The sequence below is a fragment of the Bison bison genome, unplaced genomic scaffold (assembly GCF_000754665.1).
Source record: "Bison bison bison isolate TAMUID 2011002044 unplaced genomic scaffold, Bison_UMD1.0 scf7180017864318, whole genome shotgun sequence".
Taxonomy (NCBI): domain Eukaryota; kingdom Metazoa; phylum Chordata; class Mammalia; order Artiodactyla; family Bovidae; genus Bison; species Bison bison.
In genome coordinates, this window is record NW_011494890.1 from 318,863 (window position 1) to 342,008 (window position 23,146).

The 23,146-nt window shown below is 34.7% G+C and overlaps 1 long non-coding RNA gene across 5 annotated transcripts in view; it reads left to right on the forward strand.

Annotated features, from left to right (window-relative positions):
* Positions 1-23,146, forward strand: part of LOC104997976 — a 397,981-nt gene that overhangs the window by 104,725 nt on the left and 270,110 nt on the right. For all 5 annotated transcript variants that reach the window (XR_826387.1, XR_826384.1, XR_826385.1 and 2 more), the window contains exon 3: positions 20,148-20,344. This is a non-coding gene — a long non-coding RNA (uncharacterized LOC104997976). The remainder of the gene's footprint in view (positions 1-20,147; positions 20,345-23,146) is intronic.

The following is a 23,146-nucleotide window of genomic DNA, read 5'->3' on the forward strand; positions in this document are numbered from 1 at the left end:
TTGACTTGGTTTGGGAGGGGATTCCTTCAAATGGACTCTGTTATCACATCCTTTTTTATTATTCATGAAGATCATCACTATTTACAAGCAAAATCATAGAAATGCTAATATAACTCAAAAATCAACAAAAATGACCTTAAAAAGTAAAGCTCCAAAGAACAAACCATTCACCAACAAATCGAAGCCTTTCATTGGCATAGTTGTATAGTTTGATTCTTTTTGTCGGCTTTGGTTTAAATAAGTATCAGTTTACCTAACAGTTTCAAATACAAAATAAAGTTGGATTAGATGATCTGTAATACTGCTGCCAAAGTTAGACATTTATAATTTCACAAATATATGACAGAAGTCTCCAAACAACTATACTATTTTGTGTCCTTTCTGAATTTTGGAAAGTAGACTTTCTGAAAAATTTTTTTGTAATCAAAAATGAGTCAAAGGCCTCTTAACATAAGCATTATACTCAGCAAAGAGTGATTATGAGTGTACAAGACATCATTCTAACCTTAAGCAGCTTTTAAGTAGTAAAAAAGCAATTTTGCTAGGTAAAAAGCACTTAGAAACAAAAAGAAAACTAAAAACTCTAAGTTGGTTCTAAGTGCTCAAGATTGAAGAGCAAGAAGGATATAAATGATCCTGTTTTAAGATGCCAGGAAAGATTTAGGCTTTTCTTTATGTGACCTGGAGCACTCAGAGAAGGCTTTTGGATTAACTGTGTTTTGAGAATGGTTCTAAAAGAAAGTTAGAGGTAGAAAAGCCAACAACAATAACAACAAAATTTCAGCAAACTCTGTTTCTACTCCCAATATCAGGGCTGTGGGAAACCACACATTTTACATGGAGAAAATGGACCCATTAATGATTGCCCCTGGGCATCATAGAGGTGATCTATGATCACAAAGAAGATTAATATCCATTGTATATTTCTTTTCTGGCTGGACTTAATCATTGGTTTGATGATCCAAATCAAACCATGTGTCCCAATGAATAATTATGTAGGTATGATCATTCATGTAGGTAGGCATAAAAATGGTGGAGACAGTTTTGTATTTGTGGGTGAGTGGATATGTGTAGGAACACTTTTTTTTCACTTATTGCATAAATCTGTATATATCTGCCAAAACCTTTTAGGTGTTTTCAGACTGTGTTGGAATGTTACATGCTCAGAATGATGGAGAAACATGTATAATATGCCATAAGAAGTAATAATGTGTATGAAACACACTTGATTTCCCACTTATCCACTTCTGAACTCTGGCTCCTTTCCAGTTTTCCCTGTCTCAATAAATGGCACTAACATCCACCAAGAACCTCAACTGTAAAACTGAAGTATGATCTTGGCTTTCTCTCTTTTTCTGAGACCTGCATCTTTTCCATTAGCAAGTCCTGCCAACTTGATTTCTAACTCTGTTTCTACACAACTACTTCCCTCTATGTCTAAGACCTCCACTCATCCTGGAGCCACTGGTATTTCTTTCAGAGACTGTCACAATACTCTTTATTTCTGTTTTCATTCTTTTCTCCCTAGAGTTAACTTTTTAGATGAGAGTCAAGGTAATTTTTCAAAGACTTTCAAAGGCTTCTCAGAAAAAAAAAAAGTATCAAATACCATCTCCTTGAACCTGCATTAGGAGACCTCTCCCTGTATGCTGACTTCATCTACCACTCTCATCCTGTCCTAGTAATGCTGGCCTTCATGGAATTCCTCTAACATGTCATGATCCTTCACACAATCATCAAATGACTACATTCAGACCACTTCTAAACTATAACTTCCTCAGACACACCTTCTCTGACCTCCCAACCACTGTTTAAAACTCATTACTCTCTACTTCCTTACCCTAACTTTTTTTATGACATTCAGTTCAGTTCAGTTCAGTTCAGTCGCTCAGTCGTGTCTGACTCTTTGTGACCCCATGGACTGCAGCATGCCAGGCTTCCCTGTCCATCACCAATGCCCAGAGCTTACTCAAACTCATGTCCATCAATTTGGTGATGCCATCCAACCATCTCATCCTCTGTTGTCCCTTTCTCCTCCCACTTTCAATCTTTCCCAGTATCAGGGTCTTTCCCAGTGAGTTAGTTCTTTGCATCAGGTGGCCAAAGCACTGGAGTTTCAGTTTCAACATCAGTCCTTCCAATGAATATTCAGGACTGATTTACTTTAGGATGAACTGGTTGGATATCCCTGTAGTCCAGGGGACTCTCAAAAGTCTTTTCCAACACCACAGTTCAAAAGCATCAATTCTTCAGTGCTCAACTTTCTTTATAGTCCAACTCACATCCATACATGACTATTGGAAAAACTATAGCTTTGACTAGACAGACCTTTGTTGGCAAAGTAATGTCTTTGCTTTTTAATATGCTATCTAGGTTGGTCATAGCTTTTCTTCTGAAGAGCAAGTGTATTTTTAATTTCATGGCTGCAGTCACCATCTGCAGTGGTTTTGGAGGCCCCCAAAATAAAGTCACTCACTGTTTCCATTGTTTCCCCATCCATTTGCCATGAAGTGAAGGGACTGGATGCCATGATCTTAATTTTCTGAATGTTGAGTTTTAGGCCAACTTTTTCACTCTCCTCTTTCACTTTCATCAAGAGGCTCTTTAGTTCTTCTTTGCTTTCTGCCATAAGGGTGGTGTCATCTGCGTATCTGAGGTTATTGATACTTCTCCTGGGAATCTTGATTCCAGCTCATGCTTCATCCAGCCCAGCATTTCACATGATGTACTCTGCATGTAAGTTAAATAAGCAGGGTGACAATATACAGCCTTGACGTACTCCTTTCCCACGTTGGAACCATTATGACATTAGTACTTGCCAATACCTAGACTCATGTTCTATGTTTGATTATTGTTTTTTTCCTCCGTGTAAGCTGCAGAAAAGCAAATAAGGTCCCTTTATTCATCTCTAGTATCTAGGAGAATTTCAGACACATAAGGATTATTCTGTTAGTACTTATTGAAAAATGTGTTAAAGAAACTGGAACATAGTTTGGAAGACTATGTAAATGAGAAAATGTTTTGTAGCCAAGAGGACCTGGATTTAAATCTCAGTTTGGAGTCAGGCATACCTTCTGGATTTGGGGATATCACCAAACACCTGAGTTTTCTTTTGAAAAAAATGGGAATATCACTACCTATCAGAATAATTTGTAGAGAGGATTAGAGGTAATGAGCATTATAAACACTATTGTTGGCTAATATAGATGATACTGATAATTGTAACAGCAATGATGTTGATGATAATTATAAGAATAATATGAAAGTTCCCTGAATTCAGGTCAGAGTACTTCACCAAAAAACAAAAATACCTACCCTTCAGTTATTACCAGGGACTTCTATTGGAAACTTGAATATATACCCTTGAGAAATAGCATAAGAACCATAGCTTAAAGAGTTTAAACTCATATAGGAGAAAACAACAAAAACTACACAGGAGAGAACAATCTCATTTTGGAAAAGAAACTGATCCAATGACCTAATGTATCTTTTCATTATTTCAAGCCAGAGTGTATATGTTTAATTCATAGAATAATTATGATTATTTTGATCATGATTATACATAGGAATAATTCATAAAAGCAATTCTTCACTGCTTCTATGTTGAAATACCCTTAGATGAAAATTGTACTCCTATCAGGAAAATTGGATTAAAACACACACACATCAAGGATTTCAGTATTGAAAGAATTTTCCATACAATATATTAAAGTTCATTGACTAGATTAACCCCCACTTGCACTTTGTGTGAATTATAAAAAGGTACCCTCTCCTCTGTGCAGGTACCACATTTGCTGGTGTAATTGGGCTTGTGCTTATGTTTTGGTGAGCAGAGTATGAGCTGGATTTCAGCCTCACCTTGCTAGATGGTGTCCCTTCTAGAAAGCACCCAACCAACCACAGGCAGGAGCCTGGTAAATATTAGATAGTGTATATGATGACAAAACAGGATTCTGAATAGGATGAACTGAAGATAGGTCCATGGTTTCAGCTCAGTTATGCTTTCCGTCAACTGGAAGTGTGCAGAATAAATGAGACATATGGTTTCTATAACAGAAAAACTGTTATAACCATGTCATATTTAATCATAGGTCACTGATTATTGTTAATTCAAATTTTAATAAAGTAGTACATTTAATTGTAGTTCACTGATGATTGTTCATTTATATTCTAAAATATTACTATTGTCCAAGTAGTATGTTTGTGAATATTTTAAGTCTAAAAAGATATTTGGGTAAATTTTTGTGGTAAGGAGGTCAGGGTAGGAAAGGGAGGAGTTGATCAGGAACTGAACTTGGGTCATCCTTCTGCTTAGAGAGCCCTTTCAGTGCTAGATTTTATTCTATTGATCTTTATTGAGCACCCACTTCTCTGATGGAGAAGGCAGTTGTCAACAATTTCAGACTATTTGAAAGCAACACATGGGAGCAGAGTATCAGTGTGTATATCAGGTTACACTCATATTGATGCCTTAACAAAGAAGGCAGATCAAAGGAAGAAAAGTCTGCATACTAACAGGCAGGTCAGAGAAGCTTCATGGGTGAAGCAGTCTTTCCTTTGGAACCCTTCGATGGCAAGACCACTCTGCCATGTTAATGTTACATCCTAGTTGTCTGTGTTAAGGCTGGTCCTTTGAACAGCTGAAAAAGCAAAAAGTTTCAGCTGAAAGGAATGAACATGAATGAAGGGATGTTGGAAAAACAAAGGCAGAGCCTCTTCAAGGGACAGTAGACAATTCCTTTTGGCAGGAGGGCAGGGAACATACATGGAAAGAAGGGGATGCCCTGAACTCGATAAGATACAAATGAGTCATGATGTAGACCAAATTCTATAGGAGTTTGCATTTTTCTGTTTTCCTTTCTTTTTCAAAGTAATATGTTTCCTTGAAGACTTTTGAACATGACCAGATCTATCTATAATTTATAGTGAATGGTTTGTCTTATGTGCGTAGAATGGATCATTTGAGTGAAGGAAAGTGAGGATGGTATTTAGAAGAAAATTAGTTTTTAAAAATTAATCAATTTTTAACCATTCTGGGTCTTCTTTGCTGTGCCTTCCCTAGTTACAGAGTGTGGGCTCAATAGTTGTGGTGCATGGGCTTAGATGCCCCACAACATGTGGGATCTTGCTGGAACAGGGATCAAACCAGGGTCCCCTGTATTGGCAGATGGATCCTTAACCACAGGACCACTAGGGAAGTTTTAAAAGAAGATTCTTGAGTAAGATCTTAGAGAAGCAATAACGACTTCACAAAGATAAGGAAGATCAAGGCTTGGCATGCTATAGGAACTGTTCAGACGAAAGAAAAATGGAGAAGGAACAGATTGAGTAAAGCCAAAAGACATCCTTGAACTCAGTAAATTTATAAAATATATTTCTTCTTAAGAACATGGGCAAGAAGATCTATACTGTTGAGCAAGTTTGCCTTTAGATTTATGATGGGTTCTTAGCTCCTTTACAGTTCTCTAAGACAATATTCATTTCTGTTTATTCATTAAGCGTCAAGACATACAGTCATCTATTTATTCTCATATTCCTGTTTTATTTTATTTCAGATGATTTAAACAGATTTGATTTGCAAATGTAAGTGAACGCATGTATTTAATCAAGAATGTGTAAAGACATAATACTGCATTAAAGCCCTTTAATGCTGGTGTTTAAATATCTGTCTTTTTCAGATATTCTGTATACATATTACCCTTTAACTCTCCCCTGGCAATGATGATTTGCTTTTTTAGCAGTTTTTATTTTGTATTGGGGTGTAGCCAATTAACAATGTTGTGATAGTTTCAGGTAAATAGAGAAGGGACTTAGCCATCCATGTACATGTATCCATTCTCCCCCAAACTCTCCTCCCACATGTGCTCCATATAACATTGAGCAGAGTTCTCTGTCCTATATAGTAAGTTCTTGTTGGTTATCCACTTTAAATAAAGCAATTTAACTTTTTAAGGAAAGTTTAAACCTACATAACGGTTTCCCTGGTGGCTCAGACAGTAAAGAATTTGCCTGCGATGTGGGAGACCTGGGTTTGATCCCCAGATTGGGAATATCCTCTGGAGAAGGGAATGGCTCTCTCTTTCAGTATTCTTGCCTGGAGAATTCCATGGACAGAGGAGCCTGGTGGGCTATAGTCCATCGGGTTGCAGAGGCAGACACAACTGAGAGACTAACACACACACGTACATAAGTGTTACAGAATAGTACATAGATTTTCCATATGTCCTTGACCCTGCTTCCTCTAACATTAATATCTTATATATCTTGAGTTCAATTATCAAAAGCAAGAAACAAACATTTGTATTGATGATTAGTTTTAATGCTATTAGTCTCTCAATAATTTTTATAAAAAAGTAAAATATATTTAGAAATAAGAATATTATAACATATTATTTATATGCTCTGAATGCTATTTTAAACTTTTAACATTGAAAGCCAATGTGATGAACTATACACTGTTAGCCAATAGTTATGAACATAACCTACTATAAATGATCCTAACACTCTAATATGGACACCAGTTACGCTATTTATTTCAGGTTCCAGCAAACAGTTTTGACCTACTGTAGCTGACATGTTGCTATTGTTGGTATTGAGTCGCTAAGGTATTTTCAACACTCTGCAACCCGCCAGGCTCCTCTGTCCGTGGGATTTCCCAGGCAAGTAATACTGGGTGGGTTGCCGTTTTCTTCTCCAGGGGATCTTTTCGACCTAGGGATTGAACCTGTGTCTCCTGCGTTTGGAGGCAGGTTCTTTACCACTGAGCCACCAGGGAAACCCCTTTCACTGACATAAATGTTTGCAAATAACTGAAGTTTAAAAATAAAAATAAAGTTAAAAAAAGAAAAAGAAAACTGCAGGTGCTGTTGGATATAAAATGTCAAGTTTAGGAGTGACAGAGAACACCATCAAGGAGATGGTTTAGATAGTGGAAACACATCAGTGGGAAATTAAGGATTTATGGAAATTATGCAACATTAGTAAGGGCATTATTCATATCTCTGGAGCCTAGGAGGAGTGGCCAGCAATTTGCAGGGGGAAGGAAATGAGATTTATGTTTGGTGAGGACTTTTATATTCCTCTAGTAGAATTTTATGAGGGGCTGACTTTTTGGCCTGGAATCAACCTTCTCCAGTAGAAATACTTCCAGCCTTATTTCAGCACCCACCCTTGTTAAATACCCTCACCCACCCAATTGCTCAAGCCCAAAACCCAGAAGTCACCCTGTGCTTCTCTTTTTATAATTCCCTAAGTCTGATTCACCAATGAGTGCTGTTACTTCTGCCTCATAAATGTGTCTTTAAACCATCTCATTCTGTTCATCTCAACTGCTACCACCCCAGAATGTGGCTCTGTCCTCTCATACCAGAACTATTGCAATAGCACCCCGACTGTTCTTGGAATTTATCTTTATCCCTCTCTAACCTCTTCTCCATAATCAAGCTGGATTTGTATTTTTAAATCATAAATCTCATTATGTCACTCTTTCCTTAAGATTTTCAAAGTCTTTCCATTGCACACAGATTGAAAGACCTAAAACACATCCAGAAATGGAATACTATTCAATGCTAAAATGAAACAAGCTATCAAGTCATGAAAAGATATGGAGGAACCTTAAATGTATATTACTAAGTGAAAGAAGCGAATCTACAAAGGTTATATGCTGTATGATTTCCACTTCATGGTGTTCTGGAGAATATTAAGATAAAGAAACAGGAAAAAAAAAAAAAGGTTGCCAGAGGCTAGGTGTAAATAGATGGAGCACAGAGGATTTTGTAGTAGTAAAACTTCTGTATTTTGATATTATGGTATATATAATAATATGTTGTTGTTTTTTAGTCACTAAGTCGTGTCCAATTCTTTTGTGACCCCATGGAATGTAGCCCAGCAGTGTCCTCTGTCCATAATATTTCATAGGCAAGAATACTGGAGTGGGTTGGCATTTTCTTCTCCAGGGGATTTTCTCAACTCAAGGATCAAACCCACATCTCTTGCATTGGCAGGTGGATTCTTTACTACTGAACCACCTTTATGTTACATATTGTAGTATCACACAGTGTCTGGCCTTCTCTGGTGGCTCAGTCCATAAAGAATCTGCCTGCAGTGTGGGAGACTGGGATCGAACTCTGGATTGGGAAGATCCCCTGGAGAAGGGAATGACAACCCACTCCAGTATTCTTGCCTGGAGAATCCCCATGGACAGAGAAGCTTGGTGGGCTACAGTCCATGGGGTCACAGAGATTTGGACATGGCTAAGCGACTAAGCACAGCACAGTATCACACATATACTATATATGATATATATATCATATATCATATAATTTCAGTGGTGGATAAATATTGTTATATGTTTGTACGAAGCCACAGAATGCTCAACACAAAGAGTGAATCTTAACGAACTTCCAGTATAATAATCTGTCAATGTAGGTCCATCAGTTGTAAAAAGTGTACCACTCTGGTGAGTGAGGTTGATAATGAGGGAAGTATGAATGTGGGGGCAGACATATTGAGAAACCTCTGTACCCTCCACTCAAGTTTGCTGTGAATCTATAACTGCTCTAGTAGATTAAGTATTTTTTTTTAATGTCCTAAAGGCATTGCATCAATTGTCTGCTGCCTATCCGTCTAAACTCATCCCTCCTTTTGCCCAGAAGAGATCTGCTGTAAGTAAGATGTCCATGGCCCAGGAAGCAAAAGGGAGAACCTTCTCTTCTTCCCCACCTAGGGCTTACATTGCTCCTTCAGCATCTTTCTAAAGGCAGTTTCTAAAAGACAGTGGCGGATTCATTTCGATATTTGGCAAAACTAATACAATATTGTAAAGTTTAAAAATAAAATAAAATTAAAAAATAATAAATAAAAGACAGTAACAAAGTTGCAGTCGGGAAAAAAGCAAGTATCAGAAAGTTCTCATTTGACTGCTATTGTCTTAAAGTGACTTCCTACTCTCTAAGATGGGTGGTTGTCTTAAGCTCTTAGGGTGCTTTTAGTTGCACATAGAGGTCTCCACTGTGGCCATTCAATTGCACTTCCTGTGCATGGACTAATATATTTTTCTCTCTTAGCTGTGCCAATATCAGCTTGCATTTTGGGGGGATCTTTTCCACACAAACTCTCTCAGGGCTTCCAACATCCTTCCAGGTGCTTATCTAGGCAGCTGTTCTTCATTGTTCCATGGGTCATTCTCATGCATTTTTTGCAAGAATAAACTCTGGAAAGTCAAGCACATGTCAACATTATAGGAAGCTCTCCTTTAATCTGACACTAAAGCAACTAGATCATCCACGTGTGGCATTTATATTGTCCAGGCAGGAGTCAAAGACAATTGAGCTCTGTCTCCCAACTTCAACTCTCCAAGTGTTCCTACGGAAACTCCATCACTAAAGTTGATTGGAGGAGTAGACACAATGCTCCTGAAAGAAATCTTCAGAAAACCCTCTCACAACTCCAAGCCTTTTCTATGTGTACCGAGTAACCTACTTTGATATTCTATAAGGAGGTCTGTCTCACAACTCGCTTTGTAATCTACTATCTCATATGTAGTTACCCCAGTAAAAATCTTTTAACAGAGTGCACTGATAGTTATATAAAATAGATAAGATCTTCTATAAAGTGACAAGTCTAACTCTCTGGTTTTTAATTTGTCAAACTGGTCATTTAAAAGGCATTTTAGTATGTAAAGAGAAGTATAGATGACTCTTATAAAAAAAAGTTTTTAATGGAAACCAAAATACTGATTGAATTTATAAAACTGCACTCGACATTAAGTGAAAAAGTCTACAATTAAGTGTGTTAAGTGTTCCTCGTGGCCTTTGTTTTCACTTTTTACATGGTTAAATATAAATCTCCAGGAAGGGATGAATCTAGTTATTATTCTTTTAAGAGGTGAAAGATACTTGTTTGGTGAGAAATTCACTAAAGGGAAGCTCCAATTAAAGATGTCAACTACAGCACTTCCATGGTAATTTTAAAGCATGTTACTATTAATCATGTATTTTAATATCTAGAATTTATAATCCTGTAATCATTTGTCTTTAAGGGGCGGAAAAAGTACAATAAAACTTGTGGTTAAGTATCTCAGTAGGTAGAAACACCTTGTAATTTAGCTTTATAGCAGTGTTTTATTAATTTCAAAGTTGTGATTTTGGCCATAGATTACTAATATTGATTCCAACTGCTTCTCTAATCTTTGGAGCTCCTCTTGGTTTTAATGAACATATTTTATCTTCATCCAATAGATCTACAAGTTAAAAATTCTTAAAACTGAAATGATATTTTAATTCAAAATTCTTGGTTATTGATCAGTAGAAAATAGTGTCATACTTATTTGTAATATCAAAAGTAGTATGTGTTTATTCATCAGTTGTTAATAAACTTAAAATACCTGATTAAATCTTTTCAATGTGTTGTGATGCCCTTAAACTTTTCAACTGAATATTTAAATAGCTGATACAGTTAAATATAAAATAATCTCATTGGTAAATTATTTTACCATGTGACTAGTCAAAGGATGTATAGGATGCAGCCATTCTTGGTAGAAAATGTTACCTATTTTGGCTTCTAGGAGCAAGTACCTCGCCTGAGAGCTGAAGCAACCCACATAAGCATTTACTTTTAGGCAGATACTTGTTTAATTAGCTCCAGGGAACAAAAACCATAAACTAATATCCCAAGTGTGCAGTTTTTCAGTGAAGAAGATTTAGGAAGCCTGAATTATTCCCCAGATGATACAGGATTATGTTTTTATATTGTTAACAACCACTGCTTAATATATTAAGTCATACTTGATGGTCCCAGAATTTACAGATGTTAAAAAGTTTTCGTATCTATCATCTCATTCCTGAGAGATTCTATCTCAGGAGGCTCCCGCTACCCTGGGAATAAGATCCACACTCCTCCCCACAGGCCTTTTATAACGTCCTTGAGTGGTGAGTTCCTGCTCCTGCATCCCAGCTGGAGTCCGTCCTCCTCTGACCTCTGGCTGTTTCTAGCAGCCCCGATCTCCATATATTGCTTCCGATATGCTGGGTGTCTTCCTGCCTTGGGTCCCTCACATTCTAGTGGGGAAACCAAATGCTGTTCTTTCCATGGCTTGGTCATTCTCATTTTTTAAGTCTCATTTCACCCTTTGCCTCTGAAGACCTTTCCTCTTGACCTTTCCCAACTACCTTCTCTATGTAGAAGGGCTTCCCAGGTGGCTCAGTGCTAAAGAATCTGCCTGCCAAGGCATGAGACACAGGAGATGGGGTTTGATCCCTGGGTTGGGAAGAGTACCTGGGGTAGGAAGTAGAAACCCATTCCAGTATTCTTGTCTGGGAAATCCTGAACTCTCTTCTCCTTTTCAGTCTCCTTATTTTACATCATAGCACATAATCACTTTTTAGAAATTTGTAATTACGTATTTAGCATCCAGAACATTGCTGAATAGATATGCAACAAGTATTTTTTGAATGGACAATGTCCTCAAAACCTGGGAAGGCACAAAGGCAATTAAAACATGTTAGTTGGCTGAATTAGTGGATTTAAGACTTGATATAAAATATTGTCAGTATCTATTTCACTTTATAAATTATCTCAGAAATGATTGTTTTGACAACAGACCTCTATTAAAAGATCAACAACCCCAAAGAACAGTTGCCAGTTTACTGCAAGTTTTCAAGGCTTATCATATTAATCTTTTAAATTATATATAACATTTTTTGGTCAGGAGCTTCCCTGGTGGCTCAGACAGTAAAACGTCTGCCTGCAATTCAGGAGACCCAGGTTCGATCCCTGGGTTGAGAAGATCCTCTGGAGGAGGGCATGGCAGCCCACTCCAGTATTTTTGCCTGGAAAATCCCATGGACAGAGGAGCCTGGTGAGCCCCAGTCCATGGGATCACAAACAGTAGGACATGAGTGAGCGATTAATATTTCATTTTCATTGTTTTGGTCTGGATGGAAGAAATAACACTTTATACAAATACTGTCATGTTCAAAAATTTTTTATCAGCTTTTAAAAGTAAAATATAGGTGGAAATGTCAGTTTTTTTTCATTTTAAAAACAGTGATTCATTGTCAAATACATACAATTGAGGTATTGTGGCTTTTGATAGCAAAGACTATAATACTCCAAATATCTCAATTTTATTTTTCAAACTAGGTAGAATTTGAGAAGTGTGAGCCAGGGCACTGGGCACCTAGAAACAGATTAGAACTTGAGACTTTACTCTGAGAAATCTTATTGGCTGAGACATTTTCTGCTAAAGTCAGAATGATACATATTTGCTTTGATTAGAGAACAGTACAGCTAATAGACTGCATTGCATCTAGAGTCCAGATCAACAATGAAAGCATATAAAATTTTCACTGCCCACTTAAGAAATATTATATTTTTCTATAATATGATAAATTTATCAGTTTTAGTTCATAATTTTTTTTTTTCAAATTGTGATTCAGGCAGTGAAAAAGTAATGGTAAATTATATTACTTAGATTTCTTTTTTCTTTTTTTTAAATTTTTTTTATTTTTAAACTTTACATAATTGTATTAGTTTTGCCAAATGTAGCAGATTCATTTTGATATTACTTAGATTTCTATAAAATCTCTTCAATAAAGAAAGTATCATTGGACATACAAAAGCTGAACTTCCATGGCCAATTTATAATGTAAAAAAGGAAAAATTAAATTACACATTTTAGCCCTATTTGTTTTTCAAATGTTGAAGAAAAATAAAGAAACTAAGAAAATATAGTTAGTGATTCTGATCTTCCTTTAGGAAACCCTGCATTTCAGACAAACTTGGATAGAAAGTGAAAGATGAACCCATTTGTGAATTGAATATGAAACTTAAAATATTAAACTTGAATTGAATATGAAACTTAAAATTTTAAATACTATTTTAGGGATGTGAGTTTAAAAGACATAGTTTTTAGGAACTCCCTGTGTGATTCCTTAGGAACATTTAAAAATAACATGTGAATTAAAATCAAAGCTAATAAGCATAGGCAGATCAACCCACAGGTGTTTTTAATTTGTTTGCATGCATTTTTTTTTATTTATTTTTAAATGATGGGAGTACAGTTGCTTTCCAGTGTTGTGTTATTTTCTACTGTACAGCAAGGTGAATCGACTGTGTGTGTGTGTGTGTGTATGTTTGTATGTGTTCAGTTGCTCATTCATGGCCCCATGGACTTTAGACCACCGGGCTCCTCTGGCCATAGAATTTTCCAGACAAGAATACTGGAGTGGGTTGCCATTTCCTCCTCCAGGAGATCTTCTCGACCTAGGGATCTAACCCGTGTTCCTTGTGTCTTCTGCATTGGCAGGTGGATTCTTTACCACTAGTATCACCTGGGAATTAGCTATATGTATACATATATCCCCTCTTTTTTGGATTTCCTTCCCGTTTAGGTCACCAGAGAGCACCACCTGGAGTTCTCCGTGCTATACAGTAGTTTCTCGTTGGTTATGTATTTTATACATATCATCAATAGTGCACATATGACTTACCTGCATTTAAACATAAAGTAATTCTTTTCTTCTTTTTGTGTTTTAGCCCATTTACTTGAAATGTCTTTTCTAGTTTTTAAGACATTGTATTATGAATGGCTCAAGCTAACCTTCACTCTAAAATGAATCTGTGTGCCCTAGTCCCTTCTGACGTCTTTCTTCTGAATTGCTATCAGAAAGCCTTAGTCTACCTAACTTTTCCCTTCTTGTTTTGAATTTGCTCCAAGTTCATGTGGGCCCAGAGCATGAATTTTGCAAATCATCTTTGGCTGTGGTTCCTGCTCAGTCTGAAAAAGGTAGTCTAGCAAGCAGATAAGAAAGAACAGGAATAGAATTAGACACTTTCAGTTGCGAAGGCCATAAAGCACAAGAAAGCACAACTCAACAGTAACCGCACTCAAGGCTATTATGATGATTAGAAATTGAGTTCTGTGTTGAAGAAGAATGTTTCCTAGGTAGTGGCAGTCTGTCTAGAGACTATAACCTTGGGTTCATTGGCCTAAACTTGTTTATGAAAGAAATATAGCACAAATGATCTCCCTTTCTGGTCAGAAATATTTTATTGTTGTTGCTGTTTTTGTTCAGTTGCTCAGTCATATATGACTCTTTGTGACCCCTTGGACAGAAATGTGTAGGACCCCTTAAAACATATAAGAGTATCTTCATATCTCAGATTTTATTTACAGACTGTGTTTGAAGAAAGCCCAGGGCCAGAAACTACTTTCTATCATTAGAAAGGGAATTTTATTAACAGTAGTGACAATAAAATCATCACCGACTACTGACAGAGGAGCATGTCCTCATAATATTTTGCAGAAAGAAAATTATTGAAACAAATTTGAGCTATATTCAAACAAAATTTGAGCTGTATTTTTTTAAGTGGAGAAAGCTTTCCCAAAGTCCAGAATTTCAGGGTCATGTGATTTGCATAAATGACATAGTGTTTTGATTAAAAAAAACCAAATTATTTGATTTAAATTTGAGTTATCCCTTTTATATGGAATGTACAGAATATATTTGAATAACAAATATATTTTAAAAATTATATCTGAGACAATTGTAAATAGTGCCCTTCTTGAAGGCTTTCATTTATTCTATATTTGAGGAAATTGGGAGATATGTAAATTGCAATGCTTGAAATCAATGTGTAAAAGGAAACTATCCTCATTTATAAAATAAAGGAAAGATAATTTATTCAACTAACATTAATGTTGCTGAACAGGGGCTTCTCTTGTGCTTTCAAATAATTTATGAAAGTAAAGATTATTTTAGTTTTGATATTTAAAAATGATTGACATGATGGTTCTACTATGTGTAAATGGATTGCACAATGGACATATTTCTTTTGTTTACTGAACTATGCTTTATGCAAGAGAACGCCTAAAAGCAAATATTTTGATAATTTTGAGGATATGATAAAGTTTATAAGAATTAAATCTTTTTTTGAGGTATGAGAGGAACCAATTGTAATAAGGATCTCATATACGAATTTCAAGGTAGAATTTTTATTGTGCATAATTTTGGGGGAATATTAAAGTGGCTATATAATAATTTTTGCTCACATTGGAGTCAGTGAGAGAGTATCGCTCTTGTAAGGTTTTTCATTGTTTAAAAAGAATGATATTTTAATGCAACTTTGACAAAGACTATACTATTAATTTTTCTTGGATCCTATGTTGAAATATCAGTTTAAGCATGTTTGCTTTAAATGACCATGTGCACTAATTAGAAAGAAAACAATTCACCAGGAGCTATATCAAATACAGCCTGCAGATGGTATGAGCTTTTTTCAAGGATCCATATTGTCCTTGGACTTGGCTGTTGTATTATACTTTAAATGGAATTGATTGTGTGGTTGTAATGAAAGTAACAGATTGATTTCTATCCAGTGTTGCAAAGAGTAAATAGAAAAATGTTCCTGTCTTGACCTGCATTCATAACCAATGGGATTTGCTGGCCTTGGACCCAATCCTTAATGAGATAAGATGCAAATGTAATAAACCTGGCTTCAAAGTTTGAGAATCTTTTCAATGCCCATCAAAGATGTTTCTTTTTGCATTTAGATGTGTTGTATTGATTACATCACAATCACCTACGATATGTTACTTTCTTTAAATGCTATTCATAATTTATAGTGTAATTAGCATTCATATTTGCCTTTATAAACATACCAAGATTATTGAAGTGTGGGTTATAACATAGTGGTATAGTTTTTAATTGTCCTTAAAATTGATTTACTTCTTTTGGCTATTTGAGTGTATGATAATAGTTTAACCTTGGATTTAACTATTTTTTGTTAATCAACATTTTTGGCTGTGGAATAAATTTTTATATTCTAATATATTAAGTAAGGTGTAATATTAGTATATTTTAGTAATCCATCGTAATAGTATGTTTTCTGAAGGACTATTCCTGCTGAATATTCATTCAGAATTATCACTGTATTATTTATTAAGATATGAAATGCTTGTTTCCAATAGTGAACTCTTAGTCTCTTCCCCTCATTCTTTCCTTGATAATTTAGAGAATAAGCAAACATGTGTGCTATAATTTTTACTCTGGTAGTCAGGATTTTATGAGACTTTTCCCCTACTCACCCTCCATAAATAAAACTCAGGCCCACAAAACATAGAATTGAAAATATGAAGTACAGTTAGGAACTTCACTTTGCTATAAATGAAGGAATGCAAAAAAAAGAGGAAAAAAGTAACAATTCATTTCTAAGCAACAGTTTCTTCACAAATTATGTGGCTTTTTTTGGATTTGTTTTATGTTTTGGGTAAAACAGTTTAGTGTAATGATGCTTAGATGAGACAAAACAAAACAAAATTAAAAAAAAAAAAAACAACTAACACATTTGACTGCCGATGTTTCTCAGTTGTAGCTTCCAAGAGCTCTCTCTGTTTTTCCTAGCCCACTTGATACCCTGCAGGTTGTGGCAGACAATTCACAGGAAAAGCTTAGACATCAGGCTTGCACGCTTCTTGACTCCATTTTAAACCTTTTGTTCACACCAGGGTGGCATTTTTTCACACTGCATGTGGCAGTTTTGACTCCTATCCAACTTGTCTTATAAAATCAAAGTCTGTGATTTTTTTTTTTACATTCACAGGGCTGCTTCCTGAACTGCTACTGCTGTTTGTGTCTTTCCTAGTGATTGGTTCAGAAGTTTATAGCAAAATGTGTTTTAGGGAGGGGGAGGAAGAAGACAGCGATATGAAAAATGTCCTGGCCTAAAACACAGGAAATACATTTTGAGTAAGAGGTTGACTCTGCAGAGATTGTACATGAAAATCAAATACACTTCCCACTATTTTAATTATTTTTGTGCAGTACTCTGTTCAATATACAGGTTAATTAAAAATGTATTTAATGATATCACTTTCAGGTTGCAAATGCCATTTTTTAAAGAACTATCACGTGATAACGAAAGGACAATCTCATTCTCGAATGAATATAATTATTTTCTCATATTATTTTATAATACTCAATGAGTGCAAATGAATTTTACTTTAAAATGTGATCATTCAACATACCTTACTATTTGACTCTAAGTTCAATCATGAATAAAATTAAACTTCTTTAAAAACATTATACTACGAAACACAACATTTCAATAATTCCTGTATCAACTTCATCATTCTTAAAGTGTTCTTCTTTCCCTTCTGTTTAATTAAAAACATCACTTTAGTTCCCATTCATCTCCTTCATACTTTCAACTAATTACACATATATTTCAAATGAATTATATAAAGCCATATTTATGAAATAACAGCAGCAGAAGAAAATTTTAGCAAATGCAAAAGGTGTATGCCTTCACATGTTTCTACAGAGTAGTTATTAGGAAGGATTTGAAAACTACAAGTAGGAAATCTCTGTAGATGATATGGAAATAATAAATATATACATATAATTATCCTTTGGAATTCTTATTTTGTTTAAAGATTACCTTTTATTTGTATTAACAAAAGCATATAAATATTCTGAAAATATCTCTTAGATATGTGATTCATTTCAGTATTATTTTCATAGGGGATATATGAGATTTCAATTTTAATCAACAGATCAATGAGGATTATATAATTTCTTATATTTTCTGAAATTATACAATAGTCACTTTCTTTTATTTTTAAATTACTGCTTTTTTAAAAGTAACAATTCAATCACAACATAAGGAGAAATGAAAATCCAGTTAATAGAAACCAATATTTAATGCAGCAATAAGTATTTGGTAATGATGTTAACAAATTTTAAAGTGAAAGAATCTTATTGCATATTTTCTTAAATTTTTAACTACAAAACCAACTTAAATAATTGAAGTTGCTTTATTTAATTCAAGTTGTATACTTGATACATTGTGAAGAATCATATTATAGTACTTTAAGGAAAAAAATATAAAAGCGGTAGCTGTAGATTATAGTTTTATGCCTTCTAGTGAATACCTACATGATTTCAGTGCCTCTGAATTATTCATTACAATATTTGAAATGTGGAATGTATCTGTTATATTGAAAAAGAACTCAATTTAGATTTTTCTTTCATTCCTTAGAACAACAAAGTATGATTGGCAAGAACATAGCAGAGAAATAGCACTTTATTGTAACTTGTAATAGTAGATATGCTAGCACACAGAACAACTACTTCCTTTTCCTTTTATATACAGAAAACTACTTTACAACTCCTAGAAAGTATTTGAAAATAAAACAAAAACAAAAAAAAAAAATTTCAAAAATAAATAATTTCAAATGGTTGCTGCAAATAAAATTTTGTTTAAAACAAAAAAGATGGAATGGATTTAGTAGTCTGGAATTTTCTTGTGATTCACATATATTATATCAGGTACAGTTTTTTTTGTTTGTTTGTCTTTTAGTCAATTTAAAATCTCTCCTCATTAGTAAAAAAAAGAAACTAAAAATGATTTATACTTGAGTATTAAAGTTTTATAAAGATCAAATAAAACCCTGTCATTAAAAACAAAACAATTAACTGAAAGCAAATAAAATATCCAAACAAACACATACTTATTTAATTGATATTTAGTGTTAAGCCCTAATTTAAAGCCTGACAGCATTGGAAATCTAATAAACCATTTGAAATTAAGAATATGAAAAATACAAAAATAATCATCTAAGGAAATTAAAGCTTATGAAATAAAATATACCTACTTTTGCAGCTCATATGTTTGTTGAAAACACGTTTGACTATCTCATATGCATGCCAAAGAATGTAGAAATATATTTAACTCATTTTAGTATCTGGCATAGAAAATTCCAACTTTTATTGCTTCAAGTTTCCTATTTCCTACCCTCCCCACCTACTCCCTCCGATTCTTCAGACTCTCTTCTGTCCAGCATTTCTTCTGTTTGAGGTGAACAAAATAAGACTCCTAAAAAGATACACACGAAATAACCTCCATCCAGCTGAAGAGAAGTAGGTTTTCTGCCTTTAGCCTGTCCTTATATGTTAATAAAATCAGCTCATACATTCTGCCACCAAATTCAGCTTGGAAATAATCCTCTGCTACTTAAGGTTGGATGAAAAGAGTATTCATTGTGAATTATGTTTCATCTGTCACAATAACCTTCTTTAGTCTGTCATGGACCTCCCCTTTGCCTGTGGCAATTAGAGAAAATAGGTATGCCTTGAAGTATGGGATAGTGGTTTCTTAAAACAAAAATTGATACACATAGACAATGCTTACTAAGCAATATATTGAAAAAAAAACATATCAAGCATTTTGATTCTGATTTTTTTAAAAGAATCAGTAAAATAATGTTTTAGAATGAGCAGGTGGAATTATGGTCATCGGTTATTGTTAACATACGTTATTGATGAAAAGCAATGAATTATAATAGTATTAAAAATTAAATGTCAACAATATATTTTCATATTGCATACTTTCTAATTAAATCATGACATAAGATACAAATTGTAAATATATGGTATTATTTAACATAACAAATGAGAGTAATACATTTATGTGCCTGTAAGTATATTTCAATATTCCAGACTAACACTTTCACAATTTTTTAAAAGGGGAAAAACAAAGAAAAAATTTTCCCTTCACATAGTTTATCAAACATTTTGTTTAACTCAAAATCAATATGATTATTTGACTTACTTACTCTTACAAATCACTGAAATTACCTTGAGGCAGTTCAAGTTCACCTTTCTGAAATTAAATCTGTTAAATGATAGACATCATCTAACCATCTTCTTAAGAAACCTCAACTTTCTGGCTTAACAGGATACAATTATACCACTTCTAGTTACAAATGAGTTAAACTAGATCATAAAAAGCTACAAAAGACAAAAACCAAAAACCAAAAACCAAAATATAGTTGACAAAAAATATTCCTTCAAAAGAAAGTCACTGCTGATGAAGTAATTCAGTCATCCTAACAGCTGGATGAAATAAAAACACACAATTTAAGCTAACACGAAATTCATAGTCTGAAGAAAAAAATTCTTGAGACTAAAAGGAAAACCTTTTTTGGCCCACTGCACAGGTTGGGCACAAAAGTGCTTGCTAAGCTATCTATTTCACACATGCAACGACAGAAGGTTCGATATTCATTCGATCGATGAGTGAAAAGGCACAATGGCAAAATCAGACAGACTTCTTTTCAAATACACATCTCCAATGTCCCCCTACAGTCTACAGATGCACGGCTGGTGGTGTGGCTCAGACGGAGCAAGGGTTACATCAAGGCTGTTCTCTGGACCGTGCAAACAGTCTAGACCAATGACCTGCAGCATCATGCCCTTTGAAGAAGAGGCAAGTTCGGTCATGATGAAGAAAAATCAAGGCGTACCCCTTTTAACAATAGGGAGCAGCTCGAGGCTGCAAAGAGGTAAGCAGGGGTAAGAAGAAAACGGCATCTGCTTCCATGGTTACAGGCCAACTATGAGAACCTTGCTTTTCAAGGGAGCCTGTTCTCAGGCTCCCTCACGGGGTATGTCATGCATTATAAGCAAAGGCAGGTTGAGCTGAAATCCGCATAGTTATTTCAGAGTAAAATGATACGGAGCACATGGCTGGCGGAAAAAAAAAAAAAGTCACATGACTATTAAGAACCAGACTTGGGCTATTTCAGAATAGAATTTTTTTTTCTTAAACCAGTTTAAGAAAAGACAGTAAATTTGTATAAAATGAAGAGCCACGATAAACATGATTTTCATTTCTCAGGCTTTTATGTGAGCAGAGGTCAAGGGTCAAGATAATACCTCCCATTCCATGGCAGGATCATGAAGCCTATTGTTAATATAACTTTATGATGGATAGCGTTTAAAAATATTTCCATGTTTTGCTGGACTATAAGATAGAATATATGCTCTTGTGAATCTCTCCTGATTCTCTTTGATTTCCTGCCCTGGATCATCCCCTGTTTATGTTCATTTCCACGGTTAGATCTCATGAGGAAGGGTAGGAGATCTGGTGAGAAACTTCCTTGCTGTGGAAATGAAAGCTAAGGAAGTGTGGAGTTTCCTCTGCCTTTTGAAAGATGCTTATAGTGAATTCAGATCTATGCCAAAATTATGAGCCTCTGACAGTAGTTCTAATTCACGTATTTATATTTTATTCATTGCTTGATACATCGATGAACGTATAGACTTTTTTTTTCCCTTTTCTGTGAAATGTTAAGTTGTTAAAGTTGAATTTTGTGATATGCTGCATTGGCAGCTAAAGCTATTTGGATAAAAAGTTGACAAATATAAAATGCAGCTTATTCTGTATTATTAAGGATCAGTCTACTATAAGTTACAAAAATGTAGCCATAATATAGATAGATAAAATGTTCCTATAACCATGTACCATAACTGAATATTAGAAAAGTTCATATTTGTCTTTCTTCCAGTGATGGACAATTAACTCTAGATATTCCACGCAGTTTATACTTGAAGCAATTTTTAAGTGTATTGTTAAAATTAAGGAAAAAAGAAAGTAAAGAAGGTTCCAAAGGGCAAAGTATAAAACAACTTTCATTAAATTTATTTTTCAGAGGTTATGTTTGTTACTATAAATGAGCACCATATGGCTTGTATGTAACTAGTCATTTAAAATACCTACTTTGAAGGAAAATTACCTTGTAGCATTACAAAAGCAATTAAGTGTTGGTGACCATGATAGCAACAATTTTGTGCTCTCAGTTGAGAAATCAGAAGGTAATTTTGTGATGTATTCCTTCATGCTGATGTTGTGTTTTGAGCTAGGTTCATGGCTAAAGGTATGAATTTGTTTTTTTTCTTTCAGTGTGATAAGAAACATTTATTTCTATGCTTGCATGGTAAGGAAAACGTATAGGATTTAAAAAATGAACTACTGAAGTGTTACTCTTTTAGTATATAATACTTCCTACACTATTATAAGCAGTGAACACATTATCTTAAAGCAGTCATGTTGTAGTTTCTTGAAATAATTCACGTGCTGCTAAGGTAATTCAACATCAGAGTTTCTTTGATGAAACAGCAGATCATACTTGCTGCCAAAGGTCAAGTGCCAGCTATTTCTTCTGTGGAAAATCTACCTCTCAATTCTCTAAAGGAAAACAAAACAAAAGCAAATGCACTAAGGTTTATGGTTTGCATGATAGTTTGTGGGTTGTGGTTCAAGGAAAGAGAGGCTATTGCAAGAAATCCGTTGCAAAATAGGTAGCTGAATTCTTGGGGCTCTTTTTACTATTAACATTCAACCATTAGTCTTGCTCTTTTGTTTTTCAAAACATATTCAATTTTATGAATACGTATGTGTATACATAAATTAATGTAGATATAGGTTAAACACTTAGAGACATTCTCATAGACTCAGATGGATAGTTATGGAAATACTACTGCTTTAACATACTAATATTGCTTAAACATACTAATATAACATACTAACATACTCAGATATTTAATACTGAGTACTTATGGGGAAAATAACAGCCTCCTTCCTTAAGAAAGATTATATTTGAAGTATTAAATAGCTGAGTAATGTGTCCATACTACCTGTATTTTGCAACAAAATTCCACTCATGTAACAAGATGTATTAGATTTAAACACTCCTTAGAATTAAACATTGGAATGATTAGTACAATTTTCCCTCCCAACTATAAAATCAGAAACAGAAGGACTAAAATTGGCCTTGCCTAATGGGCCTCCCAGGCAGTTTAGTGGTAAAAAACCCATCTGCCAATGTAGGAGACATGAGTTTGATCCCTGGGTTTTAAGATCCCCTGGAAGAGGAAGATATGGCAACCCATTCCAGTATTCTTTCTGGAAAAATCCCATGGACCTAGGAAACTGGCAGGCTACAGATCTTCAGGTCCCAAAGAGTCCAAAAAGACTGAGCCACTGAGCACACAAGCACACACAGTGGAGGCTCACTCATATAAGAGAGAGAAAAGCACTGAAACGTTCAATGCCTTGATGTCTGATAGTGCATAGAATATAGTAGATGCTCAATAAAATATCTCTATTAAATAAATAAACATGTAATTGCACTAAACAATCAATTACCTAAATATAATTCAATCTCATGAAACGTAGGACAGATTCTTCTCTAGGTATCAACACTTGTGTATCTTTTCTTACCTTTTTCTCTAGACCTTTCTATATAAATAAGTGTCACTGATTTATGACTACTGAAAGCCCATAATGTATGCTTGAAATGTAT